We start from the raw sequence: 18,067 nt of genomic DNA on the forward strand, positions 1-18,067 counted from the left end.
GCAATAAAACTCTTATTTTAAACTGACCATGTCTAAATCTAAAGCTTTCTGTCCCTGTTGAAAACAAATCCCTACCTGCTCACAGCACAGCTTTGTGCACTATAAGCTATTATCTACTGGTATCTTTATGGAAGGCTCAGTTTAGTTATAGTCGAGGACTATCTTTTATAGAATTATAATTTTATTAAACATGTCACTGAAAGCATTTGCAATATACAGGACGCGGTAATTGTATCATTATCTGGATTGATATAACCTTTACTGGTTATGCAGGAAGAGGCAAAGTATCTCTTCCCTGTGAGGTCACTGAGGTCTGACCTCGCTCTACAGTGTTTCCCTCAACGAGGCATTAATCAGGTTTTTGTACTTTGCTATCTCTGTTTTGTTGGGGCGGGAAAAGATGAGGGAGGACCTCAGAGGACAAGAGAAACCAACCTAAATCTCTGAGTCAGGATAGGTTCCACAAACCTTTCTGAAGTACATTTGCAGGCTATGTTTGGTGAGAATCTAGTCAAGTCCTTCCCCACCCAATGCATACACGTGTTGGAAGCCGCAGGGCAGCAATCTCCACATCGATTCTGTGAGTGGACCTGCTTCCAAGATTTATCTCCCTGAGCTGAATGAAAGCACAAGAGGCTTTTTGTACCCTCTCTCTCCTCAGTCAGTTCAAGGAAGGGAGGAAGAAGTAATACGGCATTATCTGGGAGGATGTGAATTTACTGCACCCACACACTGTAGTTACAGCACACACTGTTCTGCTCCCACCTGGTTCGAGGGAACACATCCCAAGGATTAAAGCAGGAACAAGAACAGATCTCCAAACTCTCCAGGGTTTCCTTTTAATTGAGTTTCAGATAGGTTTACTTTGCTCTGACATGATTTAGTAAAGAAATGACTAGTAGAAGTCTTGTACCTAAGTAGATACTGATTTTTTATTTTTTAAATAAATGATGACTGGCATAATGATGAATTTTCTAGAAAGTTTATCCCAGTTTCATATGAACATTGCTAAAATTAAGGATTTGATGATGGCACAGTGTTATATATAAAAATGATGGAAAATATTTTCTAGATCCTCTGTGTTGTACATAATTGTTCTAGGAAAAGCAGGTTGTACTTGCTGCTCTCAGACAGAAAATGATTAGTGTTTCTAAACAAGCACACAACAAATCCTAGCCAAAAAAAGGAGCTTCACAGAAAAATTGTCTGCTGGTCAATGATGATAAATGGAGGTTTTCTAATACCATGTACTGCACTAGAGAAAAAAGCATGCATATCTCTTCCCTCTCGTCTGTGGGGGCAAGCATCAAGGAAACTGCAGATATCAAGAGTTTTGGGGGAGGGTGAAGTCATTCAGCCTGGCACTGTTCTCGAAGGTCTGATTCACCTTCAGTGACAATGCTGGTCTTTGCAGGTGGTTTATCCAAAATAACAGCTACCCAAAACAGGGGAATATATCATGATAGCCTTTCAAACTGCAGTACAGGAAAACTAGAAAGACATCTGGTTGCAGCAGACACACAGAGAATTCTTGTTCGTGCCCTTTGAAATTAAGTTAGAAACAGAGAAAGCATAAAAAAAAAAAAGCCCAAGCAAACAGGTGTAGCTAAATAGTATTTGCAACAGTAGATGAAAATGTCCTCTGGTTAGAACATGATGGGTGTCAATGAAAAGAACATTAAAACAACAACACTGGGCTAATTGCTCTATGGCAACATTCCCGTCCACCTCAGAATTAAACAGGATTACCGGAATTGGATGATGAATGCTCTATTTGCTCACTTTGCAGCCAATGACTCCGACAATCCTTTAGCTAGTAAGATAAAGAGATTCCTATGATTGAGCAAGTTACAATGACTTTCAGGAGGCAGTGGCTACAGCTGTGACAAACGGAACTGGTTTTATTCAGACTGGTTTAGGCAGGAGTTTGCTTCTGAAGGAGTGAAAATAAGTAAGAACTAGTTTTATTTTACCCTTGGAAGTACCAGAAGGTCAAGTGAGACACACACTTGATCGTATAGGTGCTGCTTTACAATTATAGGACACCCACACAGAAGTCCCTTTATTATTGTTGTTCCATCCCGAGTTTGTTTCTCTTAGTAATTACAAGCTAATTCACTTCTGCAGTTACTTCTAGAGAAGTGTGGAAAAGGCAAAAGAAAAAAAAAAAATCAGCAACACAGGAAAACAGTAAAGAAATAGGTGAGGAAAAATATATAAAGTAGGATAATAACCATTGGGAATGGAGGACAGGAAAAATAGCTGAAGCCTTGTATAGGAAAAATAATAAGCTGAGGAACTGAGGAATCCAGCTGGAGTGTGCAGACTGGGAGCTCAGGGAACATCTCCCTATTATAAAGTACTCTTAATGACACTTTTAAAAAACCTCCAGAACTCCACAAAATGGGGAGAGAGATTTCTCTGTAATCCATTCTCTAGTCCTAATATTTTCTCTCTTTTATATCAAATACTCTGAAATCTCAGATTAATTTTTAATATGATATTGTATCACGTACAGAGGAAAAACTGCAAGTGAAATTACACTAGAGCTCACCAGTGATTTATAAAAAATTATGCAATTAGCAGAGGTCATAAATTGGTATCAGACAGAAATTCAGAAAAGAAATTAAATCAGCAATTTTATCAGCATTATTAAAATCCTAAGGAATACTTGGCATTATCTAAAGTAAATCACTTAACACCTTATTTTTTACCACAGGAGTTCCACAGAGGAGTCATAAACCATTGCAGAGTCCCCACACTTCTACAATTAAGAGTTTCTCAAGTTCCACTTGTCACCTGAGTGTCTATTACTGAGTGCTACTTGTGAAGAAACACGTGGGTGATCATTTGCCAGCCCTCAGTAGAGCTGGCAGTTCTGTACAGGCTGCTGCTAGCTTTTTTATATCCCATATTCATTTCCTCAAAAAAGGTGCAATTTGAAGCCATTAACTGCATAATTTTTGAACACATTAGGTGCATAAACAGAATCTAGTACGGCAATAAAAAAGATAAAATTAAACCATCAGAATCAAACATCTTCCAGTAACATTAGTGAGAAATGAAATGACCTCCAAAGAGAGTAAATACAAAGCTGGAGCAGAAACTATCAGCTAATTTAGCTGCCTTATACCATAAATGTGAAAATACGAACATGCACACCTATGCACACAGACACACCTATGCCCTGCTCCTCTAGAAACAAAGAGGTGGACCCTGAAGAGATTGAGGGATTTTGTTATAGCTGATGTGAAATGAAGAAATTCTGTCAGATTTTGGGCCGTTCTCACATCAGTACAAAAGAGGATATCTTGGGACACCTGAAGTTCGATGGCTCATCATCTCCCTTTTCTATTGATTTGGTGGTACATACTGCAAATACTACAAAAGAGGGGCTTTGGGTATTTTTGTTCTTAAAGAGATTTTCTCTTATTTCACGTTAAACTCAAGAACTTAATGCCATGGCACACAAGTGTGGAGATATTCTGACAGTTTAATTGCCTTAATGGTAAAACTCTGTTAATTCAGCATCTGTATTTGTAACATGGAACAGTATGACACCAAGCCACTCATCAGTCTTCAGTCTTATCTGAAGAAACAATTAACAGTAAGCAGAAGTAATAGCCTGTCTTTATAGGTTTGTGCGGCGTAATAGCTTTGATAGGCAGGAAAGGGGAGAAGTTCTATCTTTATTCTGTGATCGTGTTGAGTAACACCCTGACTTGTATCAGTTTTCAGCTGTTAAAAGCGAGTGCCTCAGGCAATGTGGTGGCCAGAGTTGGTAGGAAAGACACCATGCAATTACAGGCTCTTGTAGAGCGGAAAATGGGCAAACTGAAGGACAGCTAGATTTGATTGGGGGTGAGGGGAGAAATCAATAATTTGGTGGCATGGTAGATAGAAAATTAATGAACAGGGGAAAGCAATTACTTGTTTGGTAGGGAAGCTTATGGAGGTAGAAAGTGGTTCCAGAGAGTGGGTTTGGAGGATACAAACTTCTCCTAACAGTAAGATGCAAAGCCTTTCTGTCTGAGCACATACTGAAGAGCACTGGCTGGTCAATTTTTTTCCTAATAAGGATATTCATCTGGCTGGCTGGTGACTGCTATGTGGAAAGCAAACACATTGCTGTTTTATTTCTGAAATCATTCTTGCATCATGTTTTCCATTTCCTCAGAATGAGCTCCGAGCTTCCAGTAGGCATTGTCCTCCACTATATTTGTATCGCCATAACTTTTTAAAGGTGAAGTAAATTTAACATAGTAATAAACAATACAAAATGTTTTAGCCATTTCTCTACACTACTGTGACCCCTACAATAAATATTCTATTTCTTTCTGACCTTGTTTGCCATCAGGAATCAGAACTGAATTAGGCAGCACATGCGTTAGTTCACACAATATTTTAGGGGCATGTTTTGCGTGTGTTTGTTCTGTGTAGTCTGACTTGTCAACTTCTAGAAGTAATTTTCCAAGCTCTAAATACAGCCAACATCTCTACATACAAACTCTCTACACATAGTCACTTTGTGAATGTTTGAAAACTTGCACCTTGACATATATTACATCTGTCCAGCAGCTTCTGTTGCAAAGTCAACTATATTAATTATTTTTTCAGATTAATTAAAAACAGAGATGCTTTAGCATGTGTACATATAGAGACTTTTTCTGTCTCAAAAGCACAAACACCTTTTCTTATTTTAAAAAGTACACATTCCACTGTAGGAGTAATTTTCACTATGCATTTACTTCTCAAAGGAAATTGGCTTCGAAGAAGCAAATGATATTACAAAGAATCAGAACAGTGGTGTCAAGCATCAAGACAGATCACTACTGAAGAGCCTGAATGAAAAACTGAATTACAGTCTGAGTTAGGAGATGCTCCATGATTTATTTGCTACTTTGTTCCTGCAAAACCCAAGAAAACATTCAGCCTGAGAAAGAGATCATCTTACTCTTACTGGGTCTAGAATAAACTGTTTGATTTTTACTTTGATGCACCTAACCCTAAAGGAAGGGGAAAGACACTGCTGATTACAGAGAGTCAGGTATTACTGGATGCTGTCCAAATCCTCATACAACTTTAACAGCCCTCTGTGTCTTAGCTTGCAATATCCTTTTTTTCCTCTTGCATTACTGGAGCTCACAGTGATCCTGCAAATTATTAAGCATTAATGTAAAATTCAGTATTTCGAAACCTAGACAAAGGGCAGAGAAGTACAAACAAGCTGCATGAAGCTCCGTCAGTAACAGATGTCAGTTTGCTATATACAGCTCAGTGACATTACAGGAGATCTAGAATTACCTAACTTCCCCAATATATATATCTATCAATATATTCCTAGGAAGACTTGTGATGGGGCTTCGATGTGTCCCTGTTCCTCAGAAGCTCCTGAGAGCATACCCTGTTTGATGTAAACCAAGAGACTCTTCGGGAATTAACCAGTTAAGGACCAGTTGCTACAGCATCATGCCCCTATTTCTTCCAATACCACATGAGATGAGTACTACAATGTTCCCGTTCCCAGAGCACCCATTCCAGTGAAACGGCTCTGATCACTAGTGTGTTCAAATAAATGCTTTCCTTGACACCTTTGATTTTTGATACTGAGTGCAACAGTATTTCTCAGAGGGAATGAGCCCTACATGACATTAACCACTATGTTTGTGTGTAGAGAGATTTTTCCTGAATGAAGTTTCACAAATATGTTTTCCCCTGCCTGTAGTGCTCCTGGTGCTCCCGTGCCAGTGTCCCTTTTGTTTAAAAAAAGAACCAAATTGCTCTGTAGCATCAGCTCCCACACCATAGACAGACTGCAGACAGGCACCCCAAATATATAGCAACACTGGTTTCCCAGAAAAGGTCCATACAAGCAATGACTGTAATTTAAATAAGGCAACTAAAACAGATTTTAGAAAAACCCAGAAATAAAAAGACATTTCTTCCTATAAATACTACTCTCTTCCAGTGATATTTCTCACTTTGCTTCAACAAAAAGCACTGGTACTGCTGCCAAATAGACCAAATATTTTCCTTTCAAGATCAATAGCATTTCTCCTGTTGGTTTTTGTGGCAGAGATTTTGAATGAAAGTATTGTACTAAATATGTACTAAAATACTGTACGCTGGTCTTTGACCATTGGATGATGTCATAACAACTATAACAAAAAACAATTTTTTGCCTATATCACAGTTTTCTAAGGAAGAATGCTACAAACTGAAAGCTAACAGGAAAAGTTCTGCATTAATTTCAACTGCAAATTTAACTAGTTAATAAAGCATAAGAACTTATGACTCAGATGCAAGGACCAGCATAGGGTACACCATAGGCTTCAACATTAGCTGCTGTGAGGTTTTTATCTGCAAAATCTGCATTTAATTCAGGAAATAATTTGACATTTGTAGGTGTCTAAGACCCTAGCAATATAGATCATTTAATCTGCAATAGTTGTAGTTATTAGATGTTGAATTTCAGACTGTAAGAACTTGAATATTTGAAAATTATTGGCTTTTCTATTTTTCTTATTATTTTGTCTTGGAAGACAAAAATAAATTTTACTTCCCAGCTAAACAGTTCCAGTGTATTTAAATAAAATCTGACCCAGGATAAGCAGTGTTTCCACTGGTGGCCTCCATAGTAATAAACTCTGTAAATGGTATTGGGGTCCTTGGTCATCCTGAGCTGAAGAGTGATAAATTTTGCTGACATAAATTATTTATCTCCAGAAGAACAATTCATACCTAACTCAGGATGATACTCAGCAAATATCAGTTTGAGTTCAGGATGGGCTCATAAAACCAGCTTCCAATTCTGCTGCTTCATGAAGGACATGAATTTGTTTCCTGCTGCAAGAAGTGAGTGCACTGCAGTTTTAATTTCTGTACCAGAAAGTTCTGTTTAGCTGTCTAAATTATTGGAGCGTGTTGCTTTGGAGCACAAAGGAGATTATTTCATTTATAAATGAAAGCTGGCAAGCTAAGGAGATACTGACAGAAACTGTTGCTTTAGTCATCACAGAATATGACATTCTTGTATCTAGCATGTATTTTTGGGAAACAAATATAGGACAAAACCCCATGTGATTATGTAGGCTGAAAGCATTTTTTAAATATCGTAACAGAAAAGTGGATGAAGTGGAACTGATTGGACATAATTTATTTAACTTTTCAAAGGCTTTTGACAGTATTTCTATCCAGAGGCTACTAAATGAGACATAATTTTAGGGAAGCATTAAATAATACAATGACTTTATTAAAAAAAAAAAAGCCATGAGAAATGTCCAAGGTATGTGTTGTCAACAGTAGTAGACAGAATGGCCACTATATTGATCAGGGAAGCAAAAGCTGGGTTTTTCTCTGTATTAAAGTAGCTTCTGGCTAGTATTCTCCATCACTGCAGCTTCTTCACCATTGCTCTATTTTTCTGTTGAATGAGCCTTACATCATGGCACTATGGCTGTTTCCAGTGTCGCCTTTTGGAACAGCAGACAAATTTCTGTGAAGCTTCTTCCTATCCATTTCCTGTTTTGTTTTTGGGTTTTTTTCTGTTTCAACCCTTGATTATTTTAGGAGAATAATCTCAATCTTACAGCTGTACAGTGATATTAATTTCTTCTGGCAAAACATGGGCAGTGAATTACAAAAGTGTTTCTGAAATATCTGCTTTTGTAATGAAAGTCCACTCAAAGTGTACGCAAGGTGTACATCTTTCTTTCAACTTCACCAGTGTTGTAGCACTGACTAGAACTTAAACAGTGACTAGAAATAACAGCTAGTTAGAACAGTTAACAATTATCTGCTGGGGTTTTTTTATCTTAATATAATGAACTTTTGATTTATGTTTGCCTTTCTTTTATTACTAAAATTTTACTACTGATAAAATTATTATTAAACCCATTCATATTATCCAGACAGAGTGAATGGCACAGGCTCTAACAGGATTGGATTGGATTCAGGATAGGCTTTAGGAGAAAACATTGATTTGATCGTAATTTCTGCTTCTAAACAGTTACGACTAAGAATTAAGGCATGTTTATGTAAGCAATTAAAAATTAGTTTGGTACAAGCTTATGGCAGCATTGTTAAAAGCAACTCAAAGTGTAAATGGGTGATCTTGCATGCTTCTAAGACACAAAATGTAAGAAATGAGGTATATATGACAAATTTTAAAATTATCTATAGTTCCCATTGGTCAAGATGTGAATGGGTATAAGCAATTTAGTCTGTATTTTTAATATTTTCAGTAAATGAAGGAAGTGACAGGATGCAATTTGTAAGGGTAGAACAAGTTTATTATTAAGTTTTGTGATGTTTAGTTTCAATTCATTTGATACTAGGCTTAAAGATTCGTTTTACTGCATTTTTAATCAAACAAAAGACATTCAAAACCCCAAAGATTTCTTTACCTTTGCAGTGAAATTACTTAGAGTGGAAAAAAAGACACTGTGAACACATCCCAATTTTTTTTGCTTACAAAAGGGATTGGGTTCCCACTCCATTCACGTGCTTGAAGCAGTAGTAACATAGAAAACATACTATTTTAAATATTCCTTTCTCTTTCTGTAACTTTTTTGGTTTAATTCTCAATAAAATTACTTAGATAATCTTACAGTAAAAATCTTTTTAAACAAAAAATAATTTCAGATTATCTTAAGCCTGAACCTATTACGTTAATTCAGTTTTCTGGCATTCTTTGGCTACCTGTCCCAACTTTAAACAAGACAATACATGGCACTGTGCTGTGCAGACCATCAAATTCAGCTGGTGGGTTTCACCAAGTATATCCTAATTAATAATTATTAATACAATTCCAATTCCCTCCTTTTGCATACCATAAATCTATTTAGATCTTCTAACTCTTACAATGTGTTATATCAAAGGTAATTTTTTTTTCATTCTAAGGAACACAATCTTCAGTGGGCATGATAAATACTAAGCAGGAAGTATCAATACTGAAACTTTACTCTAAAAGTAGACTTGTAGTAATCTATAGAACAAAGAAAAGATTTGCAGAGTTTTCAAAACATCTAAGATGAAACAAAAATTCTAAGATGAAACAAAAATTCTAAGATGAAACAATAACTGCTTTCCATACACTCATTAATTGCTAAGGAGGAAAGGAAAATCTCCATTAGCTTGGACTAGCCCCAGAAACTTTTGGGAACCACTGTCCCAACTTCCAGAGACATCACTCTATCTCTATTAGTTTTGAAAGTCTATACTGTAAAAGAAGAAAAATAATTTAGAGGTGGATCCTAATTATTTGTGAATCTTACTTTGTATTAAAATTATGCCAAGGGAGTATGAGAACTGATTAAATATTGTCATGGGTTGGGGCTGGCCACTGGTGAATGTCAGATGCTCTCTGTTAACCCCTCTCCCTTCCCTAAGGAGAACAGAAAAGAAATAGAGAGACTGACTTATAGATTGGAAAAGAAAACTAAAACTGCTTTAATCAAAACAACAACAATAACACAAAATATATACAATAGCAATACTGAACCCATACCCCCGATAGCAATTATGTCACCGTCACCACTGAAACTGTGGGCAGGTGGTGGGGAAGTCCCAGACTGGACTCAGTGGCAGACAGGAACTGGATGCAAGAGCAGGATTCCAGAATGCACAGACTGAGATTGAAGGCAGAACAGAGTCCTCCTCGGACATCGGCCACTGAAGAAGAGAGTTGACCCTTATGATCCCTCAGCTTTATACCAAATACGATGTCTATGGGATGGAACACCTTGCTGATCTGTGTAGGGTCACCTGTCCTGTCCACTCCTCCCTACAGGTGCGGCCTCTAACTCACTGCATCCTCAACATGGTCCACAGGATTTAGCAGTGACCTTGGTCTGCACAGGAGAAAGATAAGCAAGAGCCTTTCTGCATCCCAATCCCTGGCAGTAACTGTAAACATCAAGTGTTATCACTTCCAGAAGCAGACACTGTTTGCAAAATCATGCTGTTAACTTCAGAAAGTGCAGGCACTTAGAAGAGACTGAGCTGAGAAGTAAAATCACTGAACAGAATGAGTTCTGTTCTAATTCGAACTAAGACGAATACGAACACCCCATCAAACAAATCCATGTGGACCAGTCTACACTGAACAAACTAGGTCCCATTTCTATTAGAAGCCCTCCAGCCCTCCACTGGATCTTAGGATGTAGTTGACTTCCTCCTCCCTCCAGTGTAACAAATGAGATTCTACAGAGAGCCCATTTATGTATGTTGGCTCTGCAAGCCACTAGCTGGTTTTGTCACCAGCTAATTTTTAACTGATCCCCTGATGTGAACTCAACTCATCTAAAGAAGATCCTGGGTACTTGCCCGTGATTTAAAAGCAAAAGGTTTCCTATATACCGTTCTCTCAGAGCTGTACAACTTGTAAATACAGAAAGAGCCACTGAGGTATAAAGTGACTCCCTCTATATACTTATGTCCCATCTTTACCCCAGTGGGTAAATGACTACAAGCTTCTATCCCCAGTTAAGACATTTTGTTTGTCCTTTTTTCATCCTCAAACCAAATCATGCACTCAAAAAAGGTTAGAGTTATGCCTTGTTTCATGACCCAAATGTCAATCATTTTCTAGTACATCTTTTTTCAGGGCACTTTAATTTTTTTTTATATCAGCAAAGTTCACTATGCTTGTGCAATTCATGGGAAAAAAAGGAATTTTGCAATTTTGCAATTGAACTTCTCCATTTAAAAAGATCAACTGTAACCTTCAACTTAAAAGAATAGTTAATTTTTACAAGGCGTGTTATCAGAATGGGGTTATAACAAATTGTTGTGCATCTTTAACAAGAAGCCATCAACTAAAGTCTTCTGAAAGTTCCCTCTAACATAGCTTGTTAAGCTAAGGAAACGTGCTTAGTAGACACATCGTTCCAGAAAACATTCACATGGTTTCTGCTACCAAGTTCTAACCTAACCTATGAGAGAATATCCAGATATGTGTAACTCATTCTGTATTACACACACCCTACTAAATTTAGCTATTTTTCTCAGGAGATGGTCTCCTGCCTGCAGTTCAAGGATATAACTAGTAGTTCTTAAAACCAAACTTATTTCAGAATTCACATGGCTCCTGACCCTCCTTCTAAAGTTCAAGAGATATGAGAGAACATGAATTGCATAAATGAAGAAAGACTTCTGTTCGCAGTACTGGAATTGAGCTCATTTGTGTCTTGCACACTGTGAACAGGGTCAGAGATGAAAGCTAAAGTACCCACAAGACCTTTAATGGCCATTACAGCTGGCTGAGGTGACATACATAGCCTGAAGGACAGCAGAGATTATGTTCTTGTAAAAGAAACAGAAATGAGCTGCCTTAGGTTTATGTGAATCTACATTATGTGGAATATATGTTATAAAATTTTACAATAAGGTGCAGATACAAAGAGAATTACTGGATTTTTTTTTTTTAGTGTATTAAGGACTGAAGAATTTAATAAGCAACCTGAATAAAAAGCCTGTTGCCTACATTCTAGATTCCTTTTCAATAAGGACACTACATTTATACAGAAGTCTGTTCTGTTCAGTAGAGAAGAGTAAAAAAGCACAGAAGGCAGGACACAGTTGGAAACTAGTGAAAGTCTATTTTCTAACTGCTTAATTGGCAACTTGCAGTGGAAGGAGAGGGAGATGACCCAGCATTACAAAAACTATATTATTACCAAACCATAATGGATGGTAGAATGCAAGAAAAAACAAGACCTGACATGCTAGACAGAGCAGAGAATTTTGATGTACTGGTATTGAAAAAGTGAACGTGAATCTTCAATTTGACATTCTGGTTAAAGACAGGAGGAGAATTCAAGTGGAGGACATAATGAAAAAAACTTAAAATTTGCCTAAACCCATCATAATTTTAGCAATTATATTTTTCACAAAGTGGTTCAAAAGGTAACGTATACTCCTAGATGTAAAAATAACTGATCACAGCCACACTTACACATTAAGTCCTCTATTTGCTATACTGTGTCTGACATCAACGACCACACTGTTGGCATGAAGAAGAGATTAACCATTGAGAATGGAGACAGCAGTTCTTCCTTCACAGAAAATTACAATCATAATTGTGGTGCAGTGTTATAGTCATGTCTTGTGAGGCTTCTTTTCCTATTTTATTATTTAAGTAGACTTCTGAATTGCAGAATGTGATAAGGTGACGACAAAGTGAACGTATAATTATATTCACTGGCCATTAATGAAACAAGCTGCAGACCTCTGTCAGACAGAAAGGTTCAAATGTTAACCTTGGGAGTAGGAAGGATGATAATTGTGCAAGAGGATAAAGGAAATTTGCTTAGTTATAGCAAAGACAAACTGCAGAGGATTCACAAGAGAGACTCTGCCAAGAATTTTAGGTTATGTCTATCTGATACAAGCCAACGCTGTGCAGAGACGTTTGTGCTAACACTAAATGATGTGCCACAGTCACAGGAATGAAATAGTCATATTAGTGTCTCCCTGATGTACAAGTATCAGGTGAATTTAAGAAGCAAAGATAAATTACTTCAGTGAAGTGGTGAGATAATGCAGTAGCAGTGTTTCCTAATTCTGAAGTATTTCAGGCACTTCTTCAAAATAGTGTTTGGTAGATACTCTTTACTTGCATTAGAAAAAAAAAGTCCTCCAAAAAGCTATCAGAAATATTCAAAGGAATATTCTGCAAAGCAGAAGATGTACTAGGGGAAGGCTATAGTTCTCACTTTAGTACTGCCTAGTAGTGTGTTCCCTCAGTCACACAACAGATGAGTAACTTTTCAGCTTTCCCAGTTCCCCACCAACACTGTAGCTGCATCTAAGCCTCTCTTAGATGAGCCTAACTGGTGAAATAAGACTCCAGAATGCTAGAGAAAAATGCCAGAAGAGGTCTAGAAGATTAACTGCATCCCATTTTCTACTGACAGTCTATGTATCTCTTCTCCATTTGGACACTTACATGGCTTCCATCATGACAATGCCTGAGAATTCACAAATGTGAATAAATTTATCTTTAAGATGCATTAAAAAAATAAGGAACTGTTATCTTTTATGTCTCTGCTCTCTTTCATGCAGTACATCTACAAGAAAGGAGGAACAGGAGGAAATGCTTGAACAATTACAGAATGATACTAGATTGCTTGACTAGGGGCCAGTCCACTCAGTCTCATTTCTCCCATCTGAATTAAAGTTTGGCATGGTTGATATGAGAACAAATATTCAGTTGTCATATGCATATGGAAATAGAAATATGTAACAACAGCTCACAATACTAACTTAAGATTCAGGATACAAGGACATTAAATACTGGAACTGTAGGGCATGAGCCACCAGATGTAGCAATATTTTGACAGGGCTGAAAGACCATCCTGATTCTAATGATGGCAGAAACTTGCATGAGTTGATATCCAAAATTTTTCCATCAAATAGCAGCAAAATGATTTTGCCATAAAATTGGGAAATTACTGACTATAAATTTTTCACAGAGAAGATCCAGAGGTAACCAGAGTTGGAAATCAGCAATGGAACTTCTAGTAAGAAAGTGGTATTTTAATATTTACAGCAAAGTATGGCTGAAATGCAGCTTTGGTTCTTCTGCTGGATGCTTACAAAATCAAGTGTGCTTTACAATACGAAACTTTGCTTATGGATGCCAAGTATTCCGGATTCAACACAAAAAGACTTCCCAGGGATGAGGTAGTTTTTCCAAGCTGTTTTTTTAATGTAAGTCTCCTCTAAATAAGAAAAATTAATCTCTTTAAGCCTCACTTTAACTACAAAAAGGAAGTCAGAAGTCACCCAAAGGACACAGCTTAATTACCTTAAGGTGAACTGTTTAAAATGACTTGAAGAACATGTAGGGCATGTTATTTTAAATATCTTTTGCAGTTCATCTCTCTGCATGATAACTTGGCTTAATTACTTATGTCAGCTTTAGCTTCAGATCTGTACAAAACCCACTGTTAATTTTAAGGATGTTTCAGCTTTCACAGTGCCAGAAATGGATAAAGCCTGTGACAGTATGGCTGTCAGAAACAGCACTCCCTCCCTCTTTCTGGAATTCCTGTATCAGTTTGGCCGATGCACTTATCAATGGCTATTTCTACAGCCAGGCTTGTCAATGTTTATTTCTTTTTTCAAAGTCTACTTCTTCATTCAAGCTACTGGGTATAAAGGGGGCAGGGCAGATTTCAGTGAGCTGGTACTTATTTAAATCATCATGCTTCCAAAGGTAGAAAAGCACACAGAGTTGCACCAATGCTATTCACCTCAGCAAAGAATTTCCACCTTCAAGGTTCCTCTGTATGCTTGCATGTGCACAGATGGCGAGTTTTCAAGGTTGGTCATTCTCTGGCAGACATTAGTATTTCATTTCTGATATACTTGTTGACATTAATCATATAATCAGAAGCTGAAAATATTTTGAAGCTTGGAAATTGTATATGGTGCACATGCTATCACAAGCATAAATTACTCATCTTTTTCATATAAAATACGGAAATATTTACAAACGGTTTGTTGAGACACATTTCTACATAAACACCATTTACATACCTTCTTTTGTGTGTTCTGCAAAATATCTCACAAAGCAGCAACACACAGATAGTGTTGAGACACAGTGTAAAACCTAGCAATGGTGAGAGCATGCATCCTGCTCCACAGGAAACAGTTCCAGGTTCCTCCTCTTACCCAGTTTTTCTGCAAAAGAGCTATCAAACATAGAACAGACACAGAGACCCTTCATTTGCAATGACAGCTGGCTGACTCTGTGTCTGCAGAGATCTGTTTACCTGTTCTAGGTTTCAATTTACTTTTCATTGCTTTGAACTACCAAAAGAAGAAAAAGTGATAGTAATTATTTCCCATCCCACACCTCATTTTCCCTGTAAAGTTTTTTTTTCGTTCTTATATATATATATATTTTCATGGAGACAGATAAAGATTTAGGATCCATCCAGCAAAACAGAGGAAGACTCCCGAAACTCAAACAAAACCTTTGGTCTTCAGGTTCCCACAGATAGCTGCCTACATTCCTTGTTTGATTTGAAAAGTTCCTAAAATATTGAAGCTTTGCACCAGCTGACATTTAAAGCTATCTGGGTTCCTCTTTGCACACACACACACCCTGCCCCACCACCACTTGGTCACGCCCAAGAAACCAGAAGAACCTTGAAGAGCCACTGTAATAGTCATGTTAAAAGCACAACTAACATGTTCCTACAAGACTGTGTTCATGACTGCTGTATTTTTAAACAGCTGAAAGTCATTTGAAGATACCTTGGTGGCACTGGGCCAATCCATGGGAAATCTCAGTTCAGTAACCTCTACAAAGCAAAGTAAGTGCAAGCCCACATCTATGACTTGTGGGTAGAAAGTCTATGTTCAGATACAGACAAGGCTATGTTTGAGTGAAACCATTCCTGCCAAGTCTGTATCACTTTGCAGCCAAAAATGCCAAGATCCAAGGCATGAGATGGTGTGTAAATGAGATCCTGAGCCTACAGCAGAGAAGTGAGAGCATGTGGGGGAGGTAGCGGCTAACAGTCTCTATTCTTAGCATTACTTCAGGGAAGGGGGTGTGGGATTTTTTTAATTTTCTTTTTTAAGGATTGTTTAACGCAAAATTGCATGGATGAGAGCAAGTACCACCACCATAAAACTAAAAGCAGCTAGTCATTCCGCATTCTGTCAAGCCAGATGCACACTCCTCCACTGAGGAGATTTCTGGAGCTGTATTCTGGTTTGGGAGAGGTGTCTGGCAGTGGCTGTCATCAGGACCTGGAAGCAGAGCGGCGGTTCAGATCATACCTCTGCATAACAGTTTTCTGTCAAGATCTGGATTGACCTTGAGAGGTGCTGAAAGGTCTGCAGGACCCGCATTTCTTCAGGGAGAGGCCAGGAATTGAAGGAGGAACAAATATTTGAAAGTTTCTTGGAATCCGCATTCACATCTAATAAATAGCCCAAACCAAAATCTCAAACTGGACAGCTCTATGATAGCACAGAAACCTTAGAAATGGGTTATAACAGATATTTTTGTCAGCACATTGGTAAGTTACAGCCTGCAGCTAAAGTTCATGTCAGTGCGCAATGCTATAGCAAAACCCCGTTCTTAAACAAATCAAGATAAGAATTTATATAATGCTGTTCCACGGGCAATTTTTCTGTGACAGTTGACAGCCATTAGGGTTATTTGATGCTAGTGAGGGCAGACAGCTATATAAGCTATTTCCCTCACCCGCAACTATTTAACTTCTAAATTTGTGCTCAAAATCCATTTCCAGCTTCAGCTTCTTTTTCTGGTTTCTCTTCACTTCTCTGACTAATCTGAAAGTCATTTTAATGTTTTGCATAGACATGGTAAATTCCCTAAAAGGACACGTGAGACAAATCAGTGAAATCAGCATTTTATGCCACAGTACGCCGTCCCTTTCTGGCTGTTTAAATAAGGTTCAGAGCCTTCTTTTAATACGTTTTTGTCTCACTAAAGGCAGGCGTTTTTTTACTGTTTTTCTTTTTTTTCAAATACGCACAGACTTATTAACATAGCAAGACTGACACTGAAGCACTATGCTTACACAGAATTATGATAAATAAGGCAGACTGGGCCTAATCCTGTCTCCAGGAAGAGAAACTTCCACTGCTACAACGATGAGCTCTGTACATTTTTTTTTCTGTCTAGACCAACGGATTTGTTCTACAAAGAACAGCTAAGCTCCCTGAGAGCAGTTTTAATAACTGTGACTGAAGGATTTTTGAAACCCAATGATCTCCTCTCCAATGACTACACCAATATCTGTACCAGACTAGAGTCCAGATAAAGTGGAGATTTAGAGACCCCTTTAAAAACAATCAGTAGCTGCGTGATGGCTATCCCTGGGGTGGAAATAGGAGAGGTTTAAATCCATTCAAACAAGGCAAAGACTTGAAGTTTAATTGCCTTTTTCTTTCTACACAATTTCCCCTGTCTCCTACCATCTTCCTACAATTACTTCGGTTTGATACAAATAACTAGTTTCTGAGATACAGATAATCTAGAGATAAAAATCCTGCATATTATCATGCCCTCCTCACCTCTGATAATTTATTCCTCTGATAAATCATTGTATATTCCTCAGTGGATTAGCAGTGACACCAATACAACTCCAGTACTTTTCACTGTATGGGCTCTGAATTCTCACTCTTTTCTCTCCAGAATATAGCTCATCCCTATGACCGAGAACAAGTCAGTTGAGCGGAATAAAAACCACTTCTTGTAGGCAAAGAGGCTCCTTTCTGTGGGAGATTTTGTTCGTGACTTATGAGTTAGGGATGTTATGATACAAATGCTACAATGCTTTGTTCATTAGGGTCTACCGTGCTGTATTGCTGTGTTCTCTAAACTTCCCTGCAGTAGGATGAATTATAGCTGATGGGACATAAATAAAAATGTTTCCTAGTTAGAGTAATTGTACTTTGTAGTCATTTATTCAAAGATCAGTGAATGTGATTTCCTTGAGCTTTATCCTACAGTTCTTAAGGACTAAGTAGTTCATAGCAGCAGGCCTAACAAGAGAAAACAGAGTCCAAGAGAAATGTACCTTGAAGTTACCAAAACTTCTTAGGGAGTGCTGGAGGTGGGACCCTCACTTCTTTCCTTGTAAACAGAAACCAGGATCAGACTAAGAGCAGGGACACTATGCACAAACTAAAAACACAAGGTATACAGAGCAGAAAAAAAACTACAAGCTATGTGCTGTATAAACTTATCAAAGCTCAAAAGATTAAAAAAAAAGATGAAAGGAAAGAATTACACCTAAGCACCCTAACCAGTAAGATCTGGAATGAAGAATGTGGGTTTTGATTCTATTAAAAACCAAAATATCTTAAAAACAGTATAGAATAACTGTGGAGCATGAAAATTAATATTCTTTGGGTACTGACATTTTTATTTTTTTGCTTATACAGTTTCTAACAGTAGACTATAATTATATCAAATGTCTGCTCATTAATTATATTTAGTTAGATTTCAGTGCATTTTTCTTTTTTCTTCTATAAGAACAACATATTAAAGAAGATGTTTAAAATTTGAGTTGTG

The 18,067-nt window shown here is 37.6% G+C and overlaps 1 protein-coding gene across 1 annotated transcript in view; it reads right to left on the bottom strand.

Annotated features, from left to right (window-relative positions):
- Positions 1-18,067, bottom strand: part of AK5 (adenylate kinase 5) — a gene marked incomplete at its 3' end in the record, with an annotated part of 49,173 nt that overhangs the window by 9,362 nt on the left and 21,744 nt on the right. The gene's annotated exons all lie outside the window — the stretch shown is intronic.

This window comes from Buceros rhinoceros, unplaced genomic scaffold, assembly GCF_000710305.1.
Source record: "Buceros rhinoceros silvestris isolate BGI_N320 unplaced genomic scaffold, ASM71030v1 scaffold19662, whole genome shotgun sequence".
Taxonomy (NCBI): domain Eukaryota; kingdom Metazoa; phylum Chordata; class Aves; order Bucerotiformes; family Bucerotidae; genus Buceros; species Buceros rhinoceros.